The following is a 22,649-nucleotide window of genomic DNA, read 5'->3' on the forward strand; positions in this document are numbered from 1 at the left end:
CAATATCTTCGAAGCAGGATGTGGAAACCTTACAAGCGGACCTGAACAAAATAATAGGGTGGGCAACTACATGGCAGATGAGGTTTAATGTTGAAAAATGTAAAGTAATGCACTTGGGCATCAGAAACATGAAAGCAAGCTACTCGCTAGGGGGGGAACCTCTGGGTGAATCTACGATGGAAAAGGACCTGGGGGTCCAGGTGGTCACCAGGCTTGGCAGTGGCATGCAATGCCAAGCCGCTGCAAGCAAAGCCAACAAAATACTGGCATGTATAAAAAAGGGGATTCACTCCAGAAATAAAGAGATTATTCTCCCACTCTACAAGTCCCTGGTCCGGCCACACCTGGAGTATGCCGTCCAGTTCTGGGCACCGGTCCTCAGAAAGGATGTGCTGGAACTGGAGAGAGTCCAGAGAAGGGCAACAAAAATAATTAAGGGAATGGAGGGCATCAGCTATGAGGAAAGACTACAAGCACTGAACCTTTTCTCTCTGGAGAAGAGACGATTGAGGGGGGATATGATATCAATGTACAAATACTGTACTGGTGAGGACCCTGGCATAAGGAACAAACTATTCAGAGTAAGGGAATACAATAAGACACGTGGCCACTCACTAAAACGGTTTAACCTAAAAATACGTAAGGGGTTCTTTGCTGTCAGAGCAGTAAGGACGTGGAATTCGCTTCCACAAGCAGTGGTATCAACAGGGAGCATTGATAGCTTCAAAAAACTATTAGATGGGCACCTTAAAGACCACAACATACGGGGGTATACAATGTATGTTTAACATCAAATCACACACACACATCATAGGTTGAACTGGATTGACTGGTGTATTTTTTCAGCCTCACAAACTATGTTAACTATGTAAGGAATTGAACAAAATGGATCTTCCCATTTTTGCTGGAGATCTTTCCAGTGTTTCATGTGTGTGATTAGTGTGTGTAAACTCTAGTACCCGTCTGCCTCTTCTCACTTTCCTCCCTCTCATCTCCTATTATGCCTCTCTTTGCCTCCCCTAATGTTAGATTGTCAGCTATGGATCCTCTTTCTCCTCCATTCCCTGTCTTGAACAACTTGCACACTGCATCTTTTATGCCCCCTGAACCACAAAGTGTTCTGCGTCTCCTCCCCCCCCCCACGTGCCTTCCTCAAGTCACGTGCTACCTGAACCCAGTAGAAGGCAGCAATGTACAGTTACGTGCCTGTAGCAGTGTAACGCTTCTGCGTTTCTTATATGGTGTGGATTTTCAGCTGCAGAAATAGTTCCACGTCAGCAGTCATGTAAGAGATATGCTGAGATACCATTCCCAACCTCAATGACTCATCATGTGTGGAAGGTCTTATTTCAGCCAGTAAATACACACAATTAGCAAGCTGGTTCCTAGAGTGACTTTATGTATGTGGTAACACAATGATGAAGGTTGAGGGATAGGTAGACTGGAGGTGGTAGGTGATAGACACTTGAAGGTGAGACAGTAGCAGATGGATGCAGGAAGGTTGAGCAATGTTGTATGATAGCAGATGATAGGATAGCGGGTGGACATACAAAAGAGATCAACCCAGTGCAGGAAAGTAGCAGTAGTCTCAAGAGCTAGCAATCTAGTTTATGCAGATGTGATAAACAGTCTTTACTATGCAGAGCTAGATAGTGTAAGCTTAGTATAAGTTTATAGAGAAATCCCCTGTGGGGTACTTAGCACTATTAGCGATACAGCCGAAGGGTGGTTCAGGAGAGGCGGATGATCCAGTAGCGGGATACAGGGATCAGCGCAGCGAGGTTCCGTCAGCGAAGTAAGCTTGCAAGCATGGAAGCTTCAAGCAAGGTTAGCATCCAGATAAGGGTGTTTGAACGAACACATGTGAGTGAGAACCGACGCCTTAAATAGCCATCTAGTCCGGCGCTGGGTGATGACAGCTCCAGTCTTAAAGGTGTATGCACACCTTTTCCAAAAGTAAATGGTGGGGCGCATACACTTGTGGAAAGTGTAATTTAGGGTACCAAAGGTACCGGAACATTACAATACCCCCCCTTAAGGCCTGCTCCTGAAGGCCTCTGGAGCTGGTTTGTCTGGGTATCTCGCATGAAAATTGCAGATTAATCTAGGGGCAAGTATGTCAGAGGTGTTTAGCCAGGTGTCGTCTTGGGGCCCATAGTTCTTCCATCTAACCAAGTACTGAAGTCTTCTTCTGTAGATACGAGAATCCAGAATCTCTTTTATCTCGTATTCTTCTCCACCTTCAACTTGTACAGGAGGGGGAGGTGGAATATTAGGCCTTATTCCTTGGTCCGGAACATGGGGTTTTAGTAGCGACACATGGAAAATGGGATGGATTTTTAGGTCCATTGGCAATGTAAGCTGCACTGCAGCTTTTCCAATAAGTTTCTTGATTGGGAAAGGTCCCAAGAACAGAGGTCCAAGCTTTTTGCTAGGGATCTTCAGTCTCAAGTTTTTTGTTGAGAGCCAAACGAGGTCCCCGATAGTATACTGTGGAGAAGGTCTTCTACGAAGATCATAGTACTTCTTTTGTTGACTGTGAGCGTGTGCAATGGTAGTATTTAGTAAACCCAGAGAATCCTTTATTTGGGAAAGATAGTCTGAGGCTACTGGGTTATTTGAAGGAAGGATGCGTGGAGGGAGAATAGAAGGATGGAACCCATAGTTCAAGTAGAACGGACTCTGCTTGGTTGTACTGTGAGTTGCGTTGTTGTAGGCAAATTCTGCCAGGGGGAGAAGATCCAACCAATCATCCTGCTGGTAGGAAGTGTAACAACGTAAATACTGCTCGATGCATTGGTTGACTCTTTCAGTCTGTCCGTTGGTCTGCGGATGGTAAGGAGAAGTGAGCTTCCGCTCAATCCGTAGTATGTGACATAGTTCTTGCCAGAATTTAGAAATAAATTGGGATCCACGGTCAGACAAAAGAGTTTTTGGGATACCATGTAATCTGAAGACATGTTTCATCAGGAGTTCTGCCGTTTGTTTGGACGAAGGTAGTCTGCGAATAGCAATGAAATGTGCCATCTTTGTCAGATGGTCCACTGACACCAAGATGGTATTAAATCCTTTGGAAGGAGGCAATTCTACGATGAAGTCCAATGACAGAACCTCCCATGGAGTTTGGGGTATTGGTAGACTGCATAGTAGACCGGATGGTCTCGTGGTGTCAATTTTGGACCTGGCACAGACATTGCATGAAGAGACGAATTTTTGTATAGATGTTTTCATGTCAGGCCATCAGAATTGCCGAGAAATCAAATTGAAAGTCTTTGTCATACCCATATGTCCTGCCATAGGCACATCATGCGATAATTCCAAGATCTTGGTGCGTAGGGTAGGTGGTATGTAAAGTTTGTCGTTGTAGTAGAGGAAGCCTTCTGCATCGGTATTTAGTTGTGGTGGGGGTGAATCCAACCTTATACCATGCAGAACCTCTTCCTTCAAGGAACGGACAACTCCAATAATGCGTTTGTGAGGTATTATAGGAACGGAAGGAATTTCAAAGTAGTTTTCTTCAGTTAGTCGTGATAGTGCATCCGCCTTTTTGTTCTTATCTGCAGGTGTGTAGGTCACTAGGAAGTTAAACCTTAGAAAGAATAGTGACCATCGTACCTGTCGATGCAAGAGAGTTTTGCTAGTCTGAAGATATTGGAGGTTTTTATGGTCCGTGTATATAATTATTGGTAATTGGGTGCCTTCGAGTAAATGTCGCCAATTCTCCAGAGCCAATTTTATAGCAAGCAGTTCCTTCTCACCCACGGGGTAATTTATCTCGGGACTGCTCAGGGATTTAGAAAAAAAGGCGACTGGATGAAGTGGTGAAGTGGGGGTAGGTCGTTGGGAGAGTATTGCTCCTACTGCCAGGTTTGACGCATCTACCTCCAGAATGTATTGGAGGGATGGGTCTGGATGGCGTAATATGGGAGCGGAAGTAAACCTTGTCTTTAACAAGTGGAAAGCCTTATTTGCTTCTTCTGACCATTTAAATGGTATTTTTATGCTAGTGAGCTGTGTGAGGGGTCTCACAATAGCAGAAAAGTTTTTTATGAACTTCCTGTAGAAATTTGAAAATCCCAGGAATCGCTGTAGCGCCTTGCGTGTAGTTGGTGTAGGCCAATCCTGAATGCAGGATATTTTACTCATGTCCATCTCGATTCCTGTTTTGGATATGATGTAGCCTAGAAAGAGTACCTCATCTTTATGGAACAAGCATTTCTTCAGCTTCACATAAAGATTATGTGCAAGCAATCTCAATAATACAAGTCTTACATGTCTTATGTGTTCAGACAGGGTCCGTGAATATATAAGTATATCGTCCAGATATACCACAACACAGACATCTAGTAAGTCTTTAAAAATATCGTTTATAAATCGTTGGAAAACTGCAGGGGCATTGCATAGGCCGAATGGCATCACAAGATATTCGAACAATCCGTATCTAGTTCTGAACGCAGTCTTCCACTCGTGTCCATCACGGATTCGAATGAGATTGTATGCTCCTTTCAGGTCTAATTTTGAAAAATAGGTAGCTCCACGCACCTGCTCAATGAGCTCAGGGATAAGTGGTAGAGGATAGCGATCTTTTATTGTGATAGCATTCAATTTCCTGTAGTCGATGATAGGTCTGAGACTTGAATCTTTATTGCAAACAAAAAAGAGTCCTGCTGCTGTGGAAGAAGTGGAAGGTCTAATAAAACCTTTTTCCAAGTTCTCATCCAAATAGGTTTTGAGATGGGCAAGTTCATTCTGTGAAAGAGGATAAACATGACCGAACGGCAATTTGCTATTTGGGAGTAGATCAATGCTACAATCATAGTCTCGATGAGGAGGTACTGCTTGAGCATTTTTCTCAAGAAAAACCTCAGAAAGATCCTGATAACATAGTGGTGCAATCTCATCTGTCACCATAGACAGAATCTTCCCGGAAAACGGGAGGTTACACGTTTCCTCGCAATAACAAGAAGGGAAGGTCAAGGACCGTTTCTTCCAATCTATGGTTGGTTGGTGTGTGTGCAACCAGGGAAGTCCCAACACAATGGGAAAGTGGGGTGATGGTATTAAATCGAAGGTAGAAGTCTCCCTATGAGACTCGTTAATAGTGACTAGAAGTGCTTGTGTCTGATCGGTGATCGGACCAGAGGATAACGGAACACCGGTAATAAGACTTACTGAGACAGGTTTGAGTTTAGAAATAATAGGAATTTTATTTAAAGCAGCAAAACATATATCCATATAATTTCCACAAGATCCTGTGTCAATCATGGCCTTAGTAGTAATCCTGTTCTGGTCCCACTGTAATGTCAAAAAAACAGAAATGTAGGGGTTAGTGAATGAAGTTGTCAATCCTCCTAGGGAGACATGTGAACACTCACCCTTCTTTTTGTTGACTAGGGGACAGACGTTTATCTTGTGATCCGGGGATGCACAGTACAAGCAGAGATTTTCATTTCGTCTTTTGGCTTTTTCCATAGTTGATAGCGGTGGGCGTATGGTTCCTATCTCCATAGGAACGGGGTCAACGGCCAGACTCCGAGAGGAAACGGATAATGGCATTCCCATCTTTTCAGCCTTTCTTTCTCGTAATCTTCTATCTATGGTAATACTGAGTTGTATTAGTGCATCCAGGGTTTTTGGCAGATCCGCTCGGGCGAGCTCGTCCTTAACGTTTTCTGATAGGCCAAGCCTAAATTGGGTTTTCAGAGATGCATCATTCCATTCTGAATCAAGGGTCCATCTCTTGAACTCTGCGACAAAGTCTTCTACAGGCCTCCTTCCTTGTTTCAAGGATCTTAACTGAAGATCAGCAGTACTCTGCCTATTGGGGTCATCATATAGGCTAGTGAGCTCTGCCAGGAACAAGGCATAGGAGTTGAGAAGCGGGTCATTTTTCTCAAAAAGAGAATCTGCCCAGGCTCGAGGATCGTTTGATAGGTAAGAAATAATAGCACAAACCTTAATGTGATCAGTAAGGTAGGTACGAGGTTTTAGCAAAAAAAGTAACTCACATGCGTTTTTAAATTCGCAAAATTTTTTGCAATCGCCTGTAAATACCAAAGGGGGATTTATCTTGGGTTCAGGGGACTGAGCAGAGGTAAGTTGTGTCAGTCTAATTACCTGCTGCGACAGAGCCTGATTGTCTTCTTTTAATTCAGCAAGTGCGTGTATTAACGCAGATACTTGCTGTTTTAATTGTGTCACCTGAGTGGTTATTTCTGCTGAATCCATTTTTTTGGGTTCGTTCAATCTGTAACGCTTCTGCGTTTCTTATATGGTGTGGATTTTCAGCTGCAGAAATAGTTCCACGTCAGCAGTCATGTAAGAGATATGCTGAGATACCATTCCCAACCTCAATGACTCATCATGTGTGGAAGGTCTTATTTCAGCCAGTAAATACACACAATTAGCAAGCTGGTTCCTAGAGTGACTTTATGTATGTGGTAACACAATGATGAAGGTTGAGGGATAGGTAGAGTGGAGGTGGTAGGTGATAGACACTTGAAGGTGAGACAGTAGCAGATGGATGCAGGAAGGTTGAGCAATGTTGTATGATAGCAGATGATAGGATAGCAGGTGGACATACAAAAGAGATCAACCCAGTGCAGGAAAGTAGCAGTAGTCTCAAGAGCTAGCAATCTAGTTTATGCAGATGTGATAAACAGTCTTTACTATGCAGAGCTAGATAGTGTAAGCTTAGTATAAGTTTATAGAGAAATCCCCTGCGGGGTACTTAGCACTATTAGCGATACAGCCGAAGGGTGGTTCAGGAGAGGCGGATGATCCAGTAGCGGGATACAGGGATCAGCGCAGCGAGGTTCCGTCAGCGAAGTAAGCTTGCAAGCATGGAAGCTTCAAGCAAGGTTAGCATCCAGATAAGGGTGTTTGAACGAACACATGTGAGTGAGAACCGACGCCTTAAATAGCCATCTAGTCCGGCGCTGGGTGATGACAGCTCCAGTCTTAAATGTGTATGCGCACCTTTTCCAAAAGTAAATGGTGGGGCGCATACACTTGTGGAAAGTGTAATTTAGGGTACCAAAGGTACCGGAACATTACAAGCAGGCGCCTGTCCGCAGCACAATGCGGGCGGTCTTAAAACGGCTAATCTCATCTTTGTCAACGTCATTCTCAATGTAGCTTTAATGCTTGCTTTGTTTTAGTGCTTCAAAGTATTACTTGATGGGGAGGCTTTTTAGGTATGTAACTAATATGAGAAAATAATCTCAAATTGAGGGCAGCTTGAGGGATATAATTAGTATCACGGTGAGATGCTCCTAACCCATTGGACATATGGAAAGTCTCTGCCCAATATCTAGCTGCAAGCTATGGGACTGTTTGGTGTGTGTAATCAATTGCTTACACTGGCGGAATGAGGGAGATCCGAGCAATCACCTCCTTACAGGTTCATCGTAAGAGCATGTCCTGCTTCTTTTATTTATTGCCTAGGTGGACTACTATTTATGCAGCTGTACAACGGGAGCAAAATGGAAATACAATTATATCACTGTATGAAAATCTAGGTCCTAGGTACAGTATATAGCATAGGGTGGAGGTGCTCAGAAAACTACAGGGGTTGGTATAAAGCAAAGAATCCCTTTTAATGAGAGTAGAAAACTCCTTTAAACATTAAAATTGCTGGTTACAAATGCTAAACTTTGTTGCTATAAGGTAACTAAAAATGAATATGGGAGTTATTTGCCAATTAAACTTCACATTCTCTGATTATGCATGCATGTTAGCTATGCATTCTGACCCAATTCTTAAGCAGATGTTGGGAAATAATTGAGGGTATGTGCTGTAGAAATAAATATATCCTCATTTTTTTTTCAAAGTAACAAGGAGCAAATAGCGTGCCTTTTTACTCTTGGGTAATTTATAATCATAATCCCCTACCTGAAGGGAAATTTTAGGAGGAATTTGTCATCAGCAATTTATTTAGCCACATCCCTGATTTAACTAAATTGTAAAGGCCATTTACTCCTATACATGTATAAGGTAAGTTATAAATAAATGTATAAATATTAGTTCAAATAGAGTATTTATAAATGTATGAATATTTGTTAAAATAAAACCAATTATGAGTCAAGCTGCAGTAGACCCAATTTGTAGATAACCAGCCCATGTAAAGTGAACAAATGACTCTCAGTCTCATCATTATCCACTGAGATAGCAAACTTGTGTAAATCTTGCGGTATGAGAACTGCATTGGTTCCAGTGTGCGATGATCGCGTAGTCGCTTTCACTGCTCTAGAAGGCTGGGAAATGTAAATACAATATCTGTCACATTAAAGCTGAAGTTTAGTTAAAAATAAAAAAAAATATTTTTTTCTATAGGTATGTAATGTAGCTAAAGCTCTAGACAAAAAAAAGTGTTTTAACTAATTCTGGACTGGAAGGATTTGCCCCATTAATGACCAGGCCATATTTTACGATTCGTTACTGCGTTACTTAAACGGACAATTGCGCGGTCCTGCGATGCTATACCTAAATAAAATTGATGTATGTCCTTTTTTTCCCACAAATAGAGCTTTCTTTTGGTGGTATTTGATCACCTGTGAGATTTTTATTGTTTGCATTATAAACAAAAAAGGAGCGACAATTCTGAAAAAAAAAACAATATTTTCACATTTTGCTATATAACATTCCCTAAAACAAAATTTAAAAATCAAAATTTTGTAACATTTTAGGCCAATTTGTTTTCTGCTACATATTTGTGGTAAAAAATATTGCAATATTTTGATTGGTTTGTGCAAAAGTTATTGCGTCTACTAACTATGGGAAAGATTTATGTCATTTTTATTGTTTTTTTTTAAACTAGTAATGGCGGCAATCTGCGATCTGCGATCACAGGGGCTCTGTGATCATTCCAGGCCTGGGAGAGCCCCACTGCCGCAGTAAATAGGCGGCTTGTGGTTGGCAACTGGTTAACGTAGTAATAAAACCAAAAATAAAAATGTATTATGTTGCACCATCTAGCTTTGTGTGCTAGTGTGATAGATTTTTTTTCTGAAGTGTAGGTAGATTGTTTGGCTTGGCTGGCAGCCAAGTCTGTATTTTGAATCTGGATCAGGGTGAGTGATTTAGGGAGGATGGAATGACTCATTAGGCATCACCTCTGTTACATCCCCCTAATTGCTGGAATGTTGGAGAAGTTTCCAGAAGAATGAGAGGGCAGTTAGGAGGAGCTGCCTGGAGTATTATTCATTAAGGCCCCAGCCAAACCCCAGAAGGACTGGAAGGGGGCATGCACCTCATTTATACTCAGGGTCAGCCCAGCACGGCAGGGAGGAGTTTGGGTGGAAGTTGGAGATGGAGTGCTGAGGAGACTGTTGGTGGGCCCTTGAGGGTAACCTCCTAGTCTGGGGGGGTACCCACCAGCAGTACCCGCCAGCAGTGCCAGCCAGCAGTATCCACCAACAGTACCCACCAGCTGTACTCGCCAGCAGCACCCGCCAGCAGCACCCGCCAGCAGTACCCAACAACAGTACCCGTCAGCTGTACCCACCAACACTACCTACCAGCAGTACAAGCCAGCAGTACCCACTAGCAGTACCCGCCAGCAGTACCAGCCAGCAGTATCCACCAGCAGGACCAGCCAGCAGTACCAACTAGCAGTACCCGCCAGCAGTACCAGCCAGCAGTACCCTCCAGCAGTACCCACTAGCAGTTCCAGCCAGCAGTACCCGCCAGCAGAACCCACTAGCAGTACCAGCCATCAGTACCAGCCCTGAAGGACAGACAGCAGCAGCCACTAGTCATACCCACTTGGGGGACAGCAGCAGCCAGCGATACCTGCAGGAATCCTGAGGAAGAAGTGAAGATTGAGGTCAGTTGAGGTGCAGGTAAACCGCAGTGCATCAGTGGACCCTCAATTTACCTCTGTAGAGCGGCACATGTAAACGGACTTTTGCCCATTTACACCCGCCTATCTCCAATCAGATCAACTTGAGAAAACAGAAGGGGATCTGCCCCCTACTGTCTGGGTGGATCGGATCCTATCCGATCGTAGGGCCCATAGAGTAGAGCGAGCTGTGTTTGCTCTGCATATGTAGAGTGGACACAGACCTGTCATCTGCCCGCTCCTCTTATTGTGGCCCATGACCTGATACCAAGTCGCTAAAGTAGCTCTCACTCCTCAAAAGGTTGGGCACCCATGCTGTATGAGTCCTGGATAGAGAGGTGTGCTGTAGCAGCCTTCCCTCTTGGGTTTGCCATGGTGTGTGGTGGAGGGAAGGAGTCCCAGATGGAGAGGTGCACTGTACTGTAGCGCATCAGGAGACCCACAGGGAAATCACAAAGATCTCCCGTGAAATTGATAAAAGTCTATAGACTGCTACCACTGTCACGGCTGGCCCTAACATTTTTATCACTGTGATTGGCAGGTCTCGCTATTCTTTCCTACCTCCTCTGCGCTGAGAGGAAGTGGCATAATTTTAAACGTGTCTCTGTTTGAAACAAGGTTAGGACTGTATGATACATTAAATACAGTTCTGTAAGTAACACCTTATTTTCTGGCAGTGCCCCTCCCTAGACTAGACCCTGGTAAGCAGTGGCAAAATTATACCCTAAACAAGGTGGAAAATGCAGCTTCTCTGTTCAAAAGAATGGCACTCAACTTGCATTGCATTAACACATGCGTGCATATGCATTTGGTCATGAGTGTTATTCTTCCCAGGGAAGATTCCAGTTCCCAACGTAACTGTCTTGCACTCAGGTGCTATGCTCAGGGAAAAGGAGTATATCCTAGATTTTATTGACGCCACCTGGGGTCTTGATGCCCTCTCAGGACCATGGGTATCCACAAGTACTAGAAATGACAAAAACAAGAGAAGGGCGCACTGACCTAGTGCGATGTTTTACTATTATCATGATATACAAAAACATTTTTAGTATACTTTATGTTTTTTTTCTTCCAAAATATCTTTATTGGCTTTTCAGATACTTTATTTTATTGCTTACTGTATTTCCCCTTATCATTAGAAGAGTATGGCTATAAGAAACTTCAAGATTGTAAATGACCCTGAAAAACCATAGAATTTTATTAAATGCATTAAGCCTATTATAGATCGCTGCTGCAATTAGCCTCATTAGTTGTAGGTTTTCCTCCCTTAATGGGTTTAGTAACAGGGGACCGCCCCTGCCGCCTGCCACTCATACTATCCATCGCGGCTTGGTTTCTAGATGGGACCGGTTGTGACGGTGCCGGACAGTGTAGGCCAGTTGAACGCATACTCGCCCTCACTTTCGGGTCACGAGTACAGCGTGCATTCCAACTCCGGTAGAGGCATCCTGCAATAGTGACAAAGGAGGCTCCACAATCACTCGATATCCAAAAACATATTGACGACTAATGGTAGCTGGAGTGAACCCCCCCGCGCCTAGGAGGTATCACATTGTACAGGGAATGCAGGTATGGTCCAAGTAGGTAATTGTGGGTACATTGATTTAAACTCACTGCCCTAATGAGAGCAATTATATGCCTTTTACTAACTAATATGTTATATTGCACTTTGAATCATTATGTTGCATACACTTTGCAGAGATATATGTTAGAACATGCTATATTGCACTGTGATGATGATGTGATCATGCATGCATGCAGATTACTGAGTAGGTTCGGTTGTAGATGGTGATGTTTGCACTGTAATTGGACCCTTGAATAATGCACATCACCAATGATTTGAAAGGGGTGGGACCGACTAATGAAGGTGGTCCGGTTTAGAGGTATATATATATATATATATATATATATATACAAAGTATATATGTTTAGTGGGTCATTTGCCTCTTTGGCTCTGAGGAAGAGGGTTCGCCCTGGAAATCCATTAGCCTAGCCATTATGGATGCCATCTGGTCTTCCTGCAGTATTGGATTAGTCCATGTCCTGGAGGCTACCCATCTATGCAGTATTTTGACATGCCCTTTTTACTACATTTGTTTGTGAGCATGATGTATGTTACCTTTTATTCTTCAATAAATGTTTTAATAGAATTGCACTAGGTCGGTGCGCCCTTCTCTTGTTTCGTTGGCTGTGTCCCCGATAGAGGAATTGACTGAGATCTGAGAGATTCATATCAAGAGGCAGGGGGTGCTTGTAACCCAATGATTGCAGGACTTTGTGCACGTGCAATATAGTCAGGGTACAGAGTCTTGAGGTCACCATTTCCATGAATTGCCAAAACAGCAGGTTACTGGTGGTGAGCTTGAGTGCTCGGTGAATTTAGTGGATAAAGTAGCTTTTGTTATCAATGTACCCCTAAGGCAGTGCTGCGTTCAGTGAGAACAAAGAGGGCTATAAGGCCCAGTTTTTCTCTCTGACCAAAAATTGTGACTCTTGCAAAAGATTTACCACTGCTCAAACCTGGACGTCCCCAGTTTGCTGTGCAGATAGTTGGTGCTCGCAGTCGGCTCCTGATTGCTATATAACAGTGTCCAAGTTTCATACAGTGGCAGACATCCTTAGAATGTTAGAGACTCTTTATTGGTCACATGTTACATGTACATCCCAATGCTATGCACTATTCCAAGATTAGTCTGGCCTTACTCCTTATAAGAGGTTTGAGGCTTCAGTGAGTGATCTCTGTTAATTTGGAGCACTCTACATTCCAGGACTCAAGATCCAAAGATCCACCGCCATGTTCCCTTTCAATCCTTTTATTCCCTATAGTCTTGTTGAAGACAGACCCTAGCTCCCTAGACGAGTGTGGTGGGGGCCAGGGTAGTTGATCGTTCGCATAGATGGTAAAGCCCATTTTAGGGATCCGTGGGTGCCTTCTACTTTTGGTAGTTCAGGCCCTCCAGAACATTTCTTCACCCTGACCAGAATAGCACATTTCGCTCAAGGGGGAGGATGTCCCCTCTAAGTACATCAATATTATATTTTATTCTCCTCGGTGTCTCATACAAATAAGATCAGAGCTCTTCACCCCATCGATGACCATTGAGGTCCTAATTCTAAAGGTGATGGACTAGCCAAGCATGTCTCCAGACTTAAACCCTATTGAGCATCTGTGGGGCATCCTCAAATGGAAGGTGGAGGAGCGCATGCTCTTTAACCTCTGCCAGCTCCGTGATATCGTCATGGAGGAGTGGAAGAGGACTCCAGTGGCAACCTGTGAAGCTCTGGTGAACTCAACGCCCAAGAGGGTTAAGGCAGTGCTGCAAAATAATAATGGTGGCCACACAAAATATTGACTCTTTGGGCCCAATTTGGATGTTTTCACTTAGGGGTGTACTCACTTTTGTTGCCAGCGGTTTAGACATTAATGACTGTGTGTTCAGTTATTTTGAGGAGACAGCAAATTTACACTGTTATACAAGCTGTACACTCACTAATTTACATTGTACCAAAGTGTCATTTCTTCAGTGTTCAGTCACATGAAAAGATATAATAAAATATTTACATAAATGTGAGGGGTGTACTCACTTTTGTGAGATACTCAGGGCTTTTGGATTTTTAGACAAGGGGGCACTTTTCAGGTGAATAACATGTGTAACATGTTAAAGCTCTAAAGGCTCTTTTTTTTTTTTTTGCCTTATGTGCTGATAGCAAGCAGTAAAAGGTGCCCAAGTACATTTAAATGCCTAAGTGTGGCTGAAGACTTTCCCTCCTTCCTCTGCATGCTCAAGGTCAGGGAGTGCTGCTTTCCTGAACTTCTGTGTAGAGCAGAGCACTCCCTGTGTACTTTACCCACTTGACCTCTGGTGATTTTTACCCCCATAACCAGGTCATTTTTTGCTATTAGCAATTTTGTGGTAATGCAACATTTTTTTTCTCACAAAAATAGAGTCTTCTCTTGGTGGTATTTGGCTAGCGTCAGTGTCACTACTGGTAGCATGAGGTGATACCTAGACGCTTTGGAGGTTGCACAGCCAGTCCAACTCCTCCAGGATGGCACATCAATATTTGCCATTGCCAGAAGGTTTGCTGTGTTTCCCAGCACAGTGTTAAGAGCATGAGGAAGATTCAAGGAGACAGGCAGTTCCTCTAGGAAGGCTGGACAGGTCCTTAACCACTTAAGCCCCGGAAGATTTTACCCCCATTCCGACCAGGGGGTATTTTGCGATTCGGCACTGCGTGAATTTAACGCACAATTGCGCGGTCGTGCGACGCTGTACCTAAACGAATTTGACGTCCTTTTTTTCCCACAAACAGAGCTTTCTTTTGGTGGTATTTGATCACCTGTGCGATTTTTTGATCACGCGCTATAAACAAAAAAAGAGCGTCAATTTTGCAAAAATAGCAATATTTTTCACATTTTTTTATATGAAATTCCCCCAAAAAAAAATGTAAAAATCAAAATTTTTAAAAATTTTCGGCCAATTTGTTTTATGCTACCTATGTTTGGTAAAAAAAATCGCAAAAAGCGTATTTTGATTGGTTTGCGCAAAAGTTATCGCGTTTACTAACAAAGGGAAAGATTTTTGTCATTTTTGTTGTTTTTTTTTTTAACGCGTAATGGCGGCGATCTGCGATTTTTTTTGCGGTACTGCGACATTGCGGCGGACAGATCGGACCCTTGACTGACATTTTTGACACTTTTGGGGTTACCAGTGACATTTCTACAGTAATCAGTGCTATACATATGCACTGTTACTGTAAAAATACACTGGTAGTGAAGGGGTTAACTTTATTTGGAAGGGAGGGGCTGTGTGTGTCCCTAGGGGCGTGGTTTCTACTGTGATTGGCTGTGGCTCTAGCTGTTAGGACACTGATCAACGGATCTACATACCAGATCCGTTTTATCAGTGTCTTTGCAGCGAGGAGAATGACAGGCAGTTTGTTTACACAAGCTGCCTGACATTCTCCCTCTCCCCCGCCGATCGCCGAGTGACCGGCGGACATCGGGTCCGCTGGTCACACGCGCGGGGGGGTCCGTGACCACGCGGGAGCGGGAGCGCGCCCCCGGGGGCGCGCGCTCGCTCCCTAGACCCTCACAAGCAAGCAACGTAGCCCTACGTTAGTTTGCCTGTGAGGGGCTGACCGCCGACGTAGATAGTCGTGCGGCGGTCGGCAAGTGGTTAAAGAGGTTGTAAACTCGGTAAAAATATTTTTTTTTTTACAACCTGAAAGAGAAATACATAATGAGCTAGTATGCATCGCATACTAGCTCATTATGAAATACTTACCTTAGAACGATCCCCCGCCGTGCCGTCCGCTCACCTCTATGACGGGCGACATGTCTAGTCGCCCGTCTTCCGGGATCGCGGCATCCGGCCATCTGATTGGCCGGAGCCGCGGTGACGTCACTCCCGCGCACGCATGCGGAAGCCGACAGTCACGGCACGGGGCTCTGAAGGAACGGCACAAGCGGCCGTTCCTTCATAGCGCATGCGCCAGTGACGTCACTGGATTCATCGAAGGTAAATATCTCCTAAACGGTACATGTTTAGGAGATATTTACACTACCTATAGGTAAGCCTTATCATAGGCTTACCTATAGGTACAACTTGCAGAGGAGGGTTTACTTCCTATTTAACCCATCAGCAGGACTGATATCTGCTCCTTTGTGAAAGGAGGAACAGGATGAGCACTGCCAGAGCCCTACAAAATGACCTTCAGCAGGCCACAGGTGTGAATGTCTCTGACCAAACAATCAGAAACAGACTTCCTCTAGTGGGCCCTGTGCTGACTGCCTGGCACTGTGGAGCTTGATTGGCATTTTCCATTAAACACCAGAATTGGCAGGTCTGCCACTGGCACCCTGTGCTTTTCACAGATGAGAGTAGGTTTACCCTGAGCACATGTGACAGACGTGAAAAGGTCTGGAGATGCCATGGAGAACATTATGCTGCCTGTAACATCATTCAGCATGACCGGTTTGGTGGTGGGTCAGTAATTATCTGGGGAGGCATATCCATGGGGACACACACAGACCTCTACAGGCTAGACAATGGCTCCCTGACTACAATCAGGTATCGGGATAGAATCCTTGGACCCATTGTCAGACCCTACGCTGGTGCAGTGGGTCCTGGGTTCCTCCTGGTACACGACAATGCTCTGCCTCATGTGGTGAGAGTATGCAGCCAGTTCCTGGAGGATGAAGGAATTGATACCATTGAATGGCCCCCACGCTCGCCTGTCCAAAATCCAATAAAACACCTCTGGGACATTATGTTTCGGTCCATCCTACCCTGCCAGATTGAACCTTAGTCTGTTCAGGAGCTCAGTGATGCCCTGGTCTAGATCTGGTCCAGGAAATACCCCAGGACACCATCCGTCGTCTCATTAGGAGCAAGCCCCAACATTGTCAGGCATGCATACAAGCACAAGGGGGCCATACAAACCTCTGAGTACCATTTTCAGTTGCTGCAATGAAATTTCAGCTAAATTGACTAACCTGCTGCATCAATTTTTACCTTAATTTTTGGGATGTCTTTGAATTTAGCCCTCTGTGGGTTGTTGATTTGCATTTCCATCAAATGATGTGGCATCCTTTTGTTCCTAGCACATTACGCAGTCCATATCAGTATAGATATCCAGCATGATATTTCTCCCCATTGAGATCTGATGTGTTTTCAAAGTGTATATTTGAAAATTGATCAGTCCTGATGTATTAATGGCCTGTCTCATTTCTTAAAGCCCTTAAAATGCCAGGACAATATAAATACCCCCCAAATTAAGTATTTAATAAGAGGCATGGCAATTTTTTTGAAGTTCTATTTTTTTGTCACTTGTTTTTTAACCACTTTACCACCGGAGGATTTTGCTGTCTTACGTCCAGGCCACTTTTTGCAATTCGGCGCTGTGCGAATTTAACTGACAATTGCGCAGTCGTGCAATGCTGTACCCAAATTAAATTTACGTCCTTTTTTTCCCACAAACAGAGCTTTCTTTTGGTGGTATTTGATCACCTGTGCAATTTTTACTTTTTGCGCTATAAACAAAAAAATAGCGTTTATTTTGAAAAAATAACAATATTTTTAACATTTTTTTATATGAAATCCCCCCCCCCCCCCCAAAATAATGTAAAAATCTAAATTTTTTTTATTTTTGGCCAATTTGTTTTCTGCTACCTATGTTTGGTAAAAAAAAATCACAATAAGCGCATTTTGATTGGTTTGCGCAAAAGTTATTGCGTTTACTAACTAAGGGAAAGATTTCTGTCATTTTTGGTGGGTTTTTTTTAACGCGTAATGGCGGCGATCTGCGATTTTTTTGGCGGGACTGCGACATTGCGGCGGACAGATCGGACCCTTGACTGACATTTTTGACACTTTTGGGGGTACCAGTGACATTACTGCAGTAATCAGTGCTATAAATATGCACTGTTACTGTAAAAATTACACTGGCAGGGAAGGGGTTAATTTTATTGGAGAGGGGAGGGGTTAATGTATGCCTGGTGCTTACTAACGTGTGGGGGGGGGGGGAAGTGACTGAGTGACATAATGACAGATCGCATGTTCAGCTATGCTGAACACTGCAATCTGTCACTCCTTGTCACTGAGGAGATCCGCCCGCTCTGTTTACACAGGCGGGCGGATCTCCAAAGTAGATTCCCCGACGATCGGGGAAGAGCAACGGTGATTGCCGCCGCTCCTCCCCTGGCCTGACTCCCACTGTGACTGAAAACAGCGGGAGCGAGCCTCTGGCGGCGCACGCGCGCCGCCCACAAGGGACAGAGTCCAGCGACGTAGGTCTACGTCGCTGGACGATAACGAGCCACATTGCTGCAGTAGCAGCAATGTGAGCAGTGTTAAAGTGGTTAAAATAAATAAATTGATAAAAAATTATTATTTTTTTTTTCATTTTTGTTACTTGCTGTCACCAGTGCAGTATAGTGTCATCATATGACTAATGTGGCTGTGATCTGGGATACTGACTGGTGACAGTAATCAGGAGAAAGAGTGGGAGGGACCGAACAGCAACTCCATGTCTGAATAGATACACGGAGCTGCAGCTCGGCTAGGGTGCCCCCATAGGAGGGAGGGGCCAGGAGCACAGAAGAGGGACCCAAGAAGAGGAGGATCTGGGCTGCCTTGTGGAAAACTACTGCACAGAGGAGGTAAGTTTAACATGTTTGTTATTTTAATAGAAAAAAAAAGGAGATTTTACTATCACTTTTAGCTGTGTACTGTACTGTAAGTTTGGTGAACTGCAGCACATAACTGACGCACCACCAAAAGGGCTCTTGCGCACAGGCCAACTGAACCCGTAATTAACTCCAAATAAAAGTACACTGTACAGGTGTATGCAAGACAAATAAAAGTTTCTATCTTTTGCATCTGCCCGTATGCTGTGCTCATGTTTACAATATCACCACCATACACATGAGTACAGTAGCTCACAGCCATTCATGTCAATGACAGGCTGTACGCTGGACCTTGGCTGTCTGGGCGGAGGAAATACGCCAGCGGTTACGCTGAACATGCCCATGTGGAAGTGCCCTAAATATGATCACCGCACTCTTGTGAATTGCACCCCTGACAATTTTAATGTGATTTGTTATTGCATTGGACATAACTAGATATTACCTGTCACACCTGCAATTCGTCATATACTGGACATCTGTGAAAAGTGGAACGCGATATCCTCCGATGAAAACTAACAGGGCACCCAAGGGTATCGAGAACTGAGAACTGTTGTCAAATCCTTATTTCACTTACACTGGTATATATTTGCATCAACTCCCCACTCGCAAAATAATACCACGAAATGAAGAGAAAAATCTAAAACAACAAGGACAGGAAACAGCAGGGAAATCATTTGAGGAATAAATCAGTTAAAGTCAGCTTTCTTGACACAGCACAGGTGGGTTAACAGTGAATGATGTGATAATGATAGAGTTGGATGTGATGATTTAAGGAAACCATGGAAAGTTGTCAAAGTCTGGCTGGGATATTGAGGAGTGGTGCTGGAGAGAGCTGCATGAAATGATTATGAATGCAGCCCTATACATTATACGTCATTTCTGCAAGCTTTGACAACGTGATTATTGTGGATATAAAATCAAAGCAAAATACCATTCTGTGATTTTACAGTTTCAAACATAAAACACATAACATTAAGTACATGGAAATAAACAGCGCAATTCTCAAAGTGGAGCATATTCCTAATCTAACACATTTAAAGAGGCATAATAACAATGATCTGATAACAAAAGAGCTCTCATTTCAACATTGATTCCATCAAGGGCAACTTCACTTCCATCTAAATAATGCTTAACTCAGTGCCCTTATTATAGTGCACAGCCAGCTTTTATTTTGTAGTCTGAATTGTTTCCACCTTCCAAGTTTTATCATAATCTCCCCATAGTGTTTATAGGGCTGACAAATAGTAAAACCAGAAGGAATTTCAAGTATGGATATTTAACCAGTTGAAGGCCAGGCATTTTCTGGCACTTTTTGTTGGTATGTGAAATCTTTTTTTTTCTAGAAAATTACTTAGAACCCCAAACATTATATATATATATATATATATATATATATAGTGGGGATCGAAAGTTTGGGCACCCCAGGTACAAATTTGTATTAATGTGCATAAAGAAGCCAAGGAAAGATGGAAAAATCTCCAAAAGGCATCAAATTACAGATTAGACATTCTTATAATATGTCAACAAAAGTTAGATTTTATTTCCATCATTGACATCAAAATTACAGAAAACAAAAAATGGCGTCTGCAAAGGTTTGGGCACCCTGCAGAATTTATAGCATGCACTTCCCCCTTTGTAAGGCTGAGACCTGCCAGTGTCATGGATGGTTCTGAATCATCATCTGGGAAGACCAGGTGATGTCAATCTCAAAGGTTTTAAATGCCCAGACTCATCTGACCTTGCCCCAACAATCAGCACCTGAAAACTGAAAATAGTTGACGCTCACAAAGCTGGAGAAGGCTATAAGAAGATAGCAAAGCGTTTTCAGATGTCAATATCCTCTGTTCGGAATATAATTAAGAAATGACAGTCATCAGGAACAGTGGAAGTTAAAGCAAGATCTGGAAGACCAAGAAAAATATCAGACAGAACAGCTCTCAGAATTGTGAGAAAAACAATTCAAAACCCACGTTTGACTGCACGATCCCTCCAGAACGATCTGGCAGACACTGGAGTTGTGGTACACTATTCCACTATAAAGAGATACTTGTACAAATATGGTCTTCATGGAACAGTCATCAGAAGAAAACCTCTTCTATGTCCTCACCACAAAAATCAGCGTTTGAACTTTGCCGCCGAGGGGAGGAAGAAGGAAGTAAGGTGAGTATATTTTCTCTACAAGGTAAGTAAAAAAAAAAAAATTGCGATTATCCATGTTTTTCAGGTGACCCGGAGCGAGAAGATGGAGGTAAGTATAAATTTAGGGTGGAACTCCGCTTTAAAGGGAGGATGGCTTCTGCAAATGGATAATGATCCTATACACACCTCAAAATCCACGGGAGATTACATCAAGAGGTGTAAACTGAAGGTTTTGCCATGGCCTTCACAATCTCCTGACCTCAGCATAATTGAAAATCTATGGATAGACCTTAAAAGAGCAGTGCGTGACAGACAGCACAGAAATCTCAAAGAACTGGAAGACTTTTGTAAGAAAGAATGGGCAAAGATACCTCAAACGAGAATTGAAAGACTCTTGGCTGGCTACAAAAAGCATTTACAAGCTGTGATACTTGCCAAAGGGGGCAGTACAAGATATTAACTCTGCAGGGTGCCCAAACTTTTGCAGACGCCATTTTTTTGTTTTCTGTTATTTTGAAAGTGTAAATGATGGAAATAAAATCTAACTTTTGTTGACATATTATAAGAATGTCTAATCTGTAATTTGATACAAGAACAATAGAGTTCCCCTTGGGGCGGGACTTTTAAGGCACTATGTAATATCAAGATACACAATTTATTTGAAAATTTTATTGAAAAAAGTATATACAAAACAAGAAAAATATGTTAAAATGCTGGCAAGTTATACAGACATAATGTACAACAGTGAAATGCACCACAAATAAACCGCGGGTATTGACCCGACGCGTTTCGGAGAGGAACCCCGAACTCCTTCTTCAGGGGTGCCCGCAGGAAGTGGTCTAAAAATAATTAGTATGTAAGTCATGTGTCACTTAGACAAAATTAAATACAATATAGTATTTTGACAAAATTTTCAAAGCACTTACATATTCACTGTAAAGAATGAAGAAAACTTGCCCGCCTGTAAAGGCTAAAACCAAGAGATCAGACTGCCGCAAGGTGCCAAACTGGGATGCCGTGTAGAAATGCTCGATGTTGGACCCAAAAGAAACCTTCTCTGTGTGTCGCAGGTGGCTGAAAAACTGCTTGCAACCCCAATTCCCCGAAAGGGAAAGAGGGGGTAGGAATAGCTGGAACCCCCAGAAGACAGTCCTGCTGAGCAAAAGCCAAATGATTAGAAAAAATCCCCAATTTAGCTAAAAAACGCAATAGTGATAGTAATTGCTTTTTTGGAAAAAATCCCAAAAACCAAAAATTAATAAAAATCAAAAAAAATTTTATTAAATAAAAATTATTGTTTTGGTTTATTCATTTGAGGGGAAAAGGGCCATCGTCTGTTACTTAGATAGTAAGAGACAACACAGATTAATTGTGATTGGAAAAATTGCACTACGGGGTTTTGTAAGTCCCAAAACCTATGGTTAAAAATACCAGAGGAGAGACATAGTGAGTATCCTCTTGTAAAGAATATGAATTCAACAAGAAAGAGAAAAAAAGAACAGAACTTGCCATCAGCATTGAAGTACATCGGCAGACTGTTTAGCAAAATTTCTCAGAAAATAAATACCTTAGAGTCACTTGTAACGGGCAGACAAATCCAGCTTGGCAAAATAGATGTTATCTCATGCTCGGCAGTGGAACAAATGAGTCCAATGTCGGGCATGTAAGATATATGAGGAGCTTTGTCAATCAGCTGAGACTAGTCTCAGCCGAGAGACAATTGCAAACAGCTGGTTGCCAATAGGGTTCCCCGGGTCACATACGCCGGGCCTGCCCCCTGCCGGAGACATCCGGCGGAAGCTGGGCCGGCCTGTGCGTCCCACCGACACGGTGAAGGACTTCCGCCTGCGTGGGACGCAAGGCGGAGTCCACTGGGCATGCGCCTATAGCTCAAACAGAGCTAGATGGAATTGGGCTGTTGCCGCTGTTGCGGGCGCCATCTAGTGGCGTCCGCTTACCGTGCCGGGCTATTCCAGAGCCAAGATGGGAATAAGTGTCTCCCCATCGTGCAGCTTCCATCCATCGAGACATCAGAGAAGGTTTGGGTCCTGTGAAAGAGTAAAATAAAGCAATAAATACCAAAAGCCTAAATGCAAATGGTTGTCAACAATGCAAAATCCGAATATAATTTTAGGAAAGGATATTTTTCAAAATAAACAGTCGGCACCATAGTCGGTCAGGCTGACCTACCTGTGTACAAAGATTTAATTCGTGCATATGCTAAATTACAAGATGTTATAGAATCACTCAATATTCACCATTGCATGAAATAGAATTGCAAAGCATCTAAACAACCCTCGTATTAAATTCATGTCAATAATTAGAAACATTGGGTAACAATAAAAGTTATAAGAAAAAAGAAGAGAATTGCAGAAAAAAGAAGAGAACTGCGACATATCCAGAAACCGAAGTCAATTAGATTTCCATACCACCGGATGTGAAGCCTTTGAGGAAGGGTTTGTATGAGACCATCTCGTT

This window comes from Pelophylax lessonae (assembly GCF_965119305.1).
Source record: "Pelophylax lessonae genome assembly, chromosome: 1".
NCBI lineage: Eukaryota > Metazoa > Chordata > Amphibia > Anura > Ranidae > Pelophylax > Pelophylax lessonae.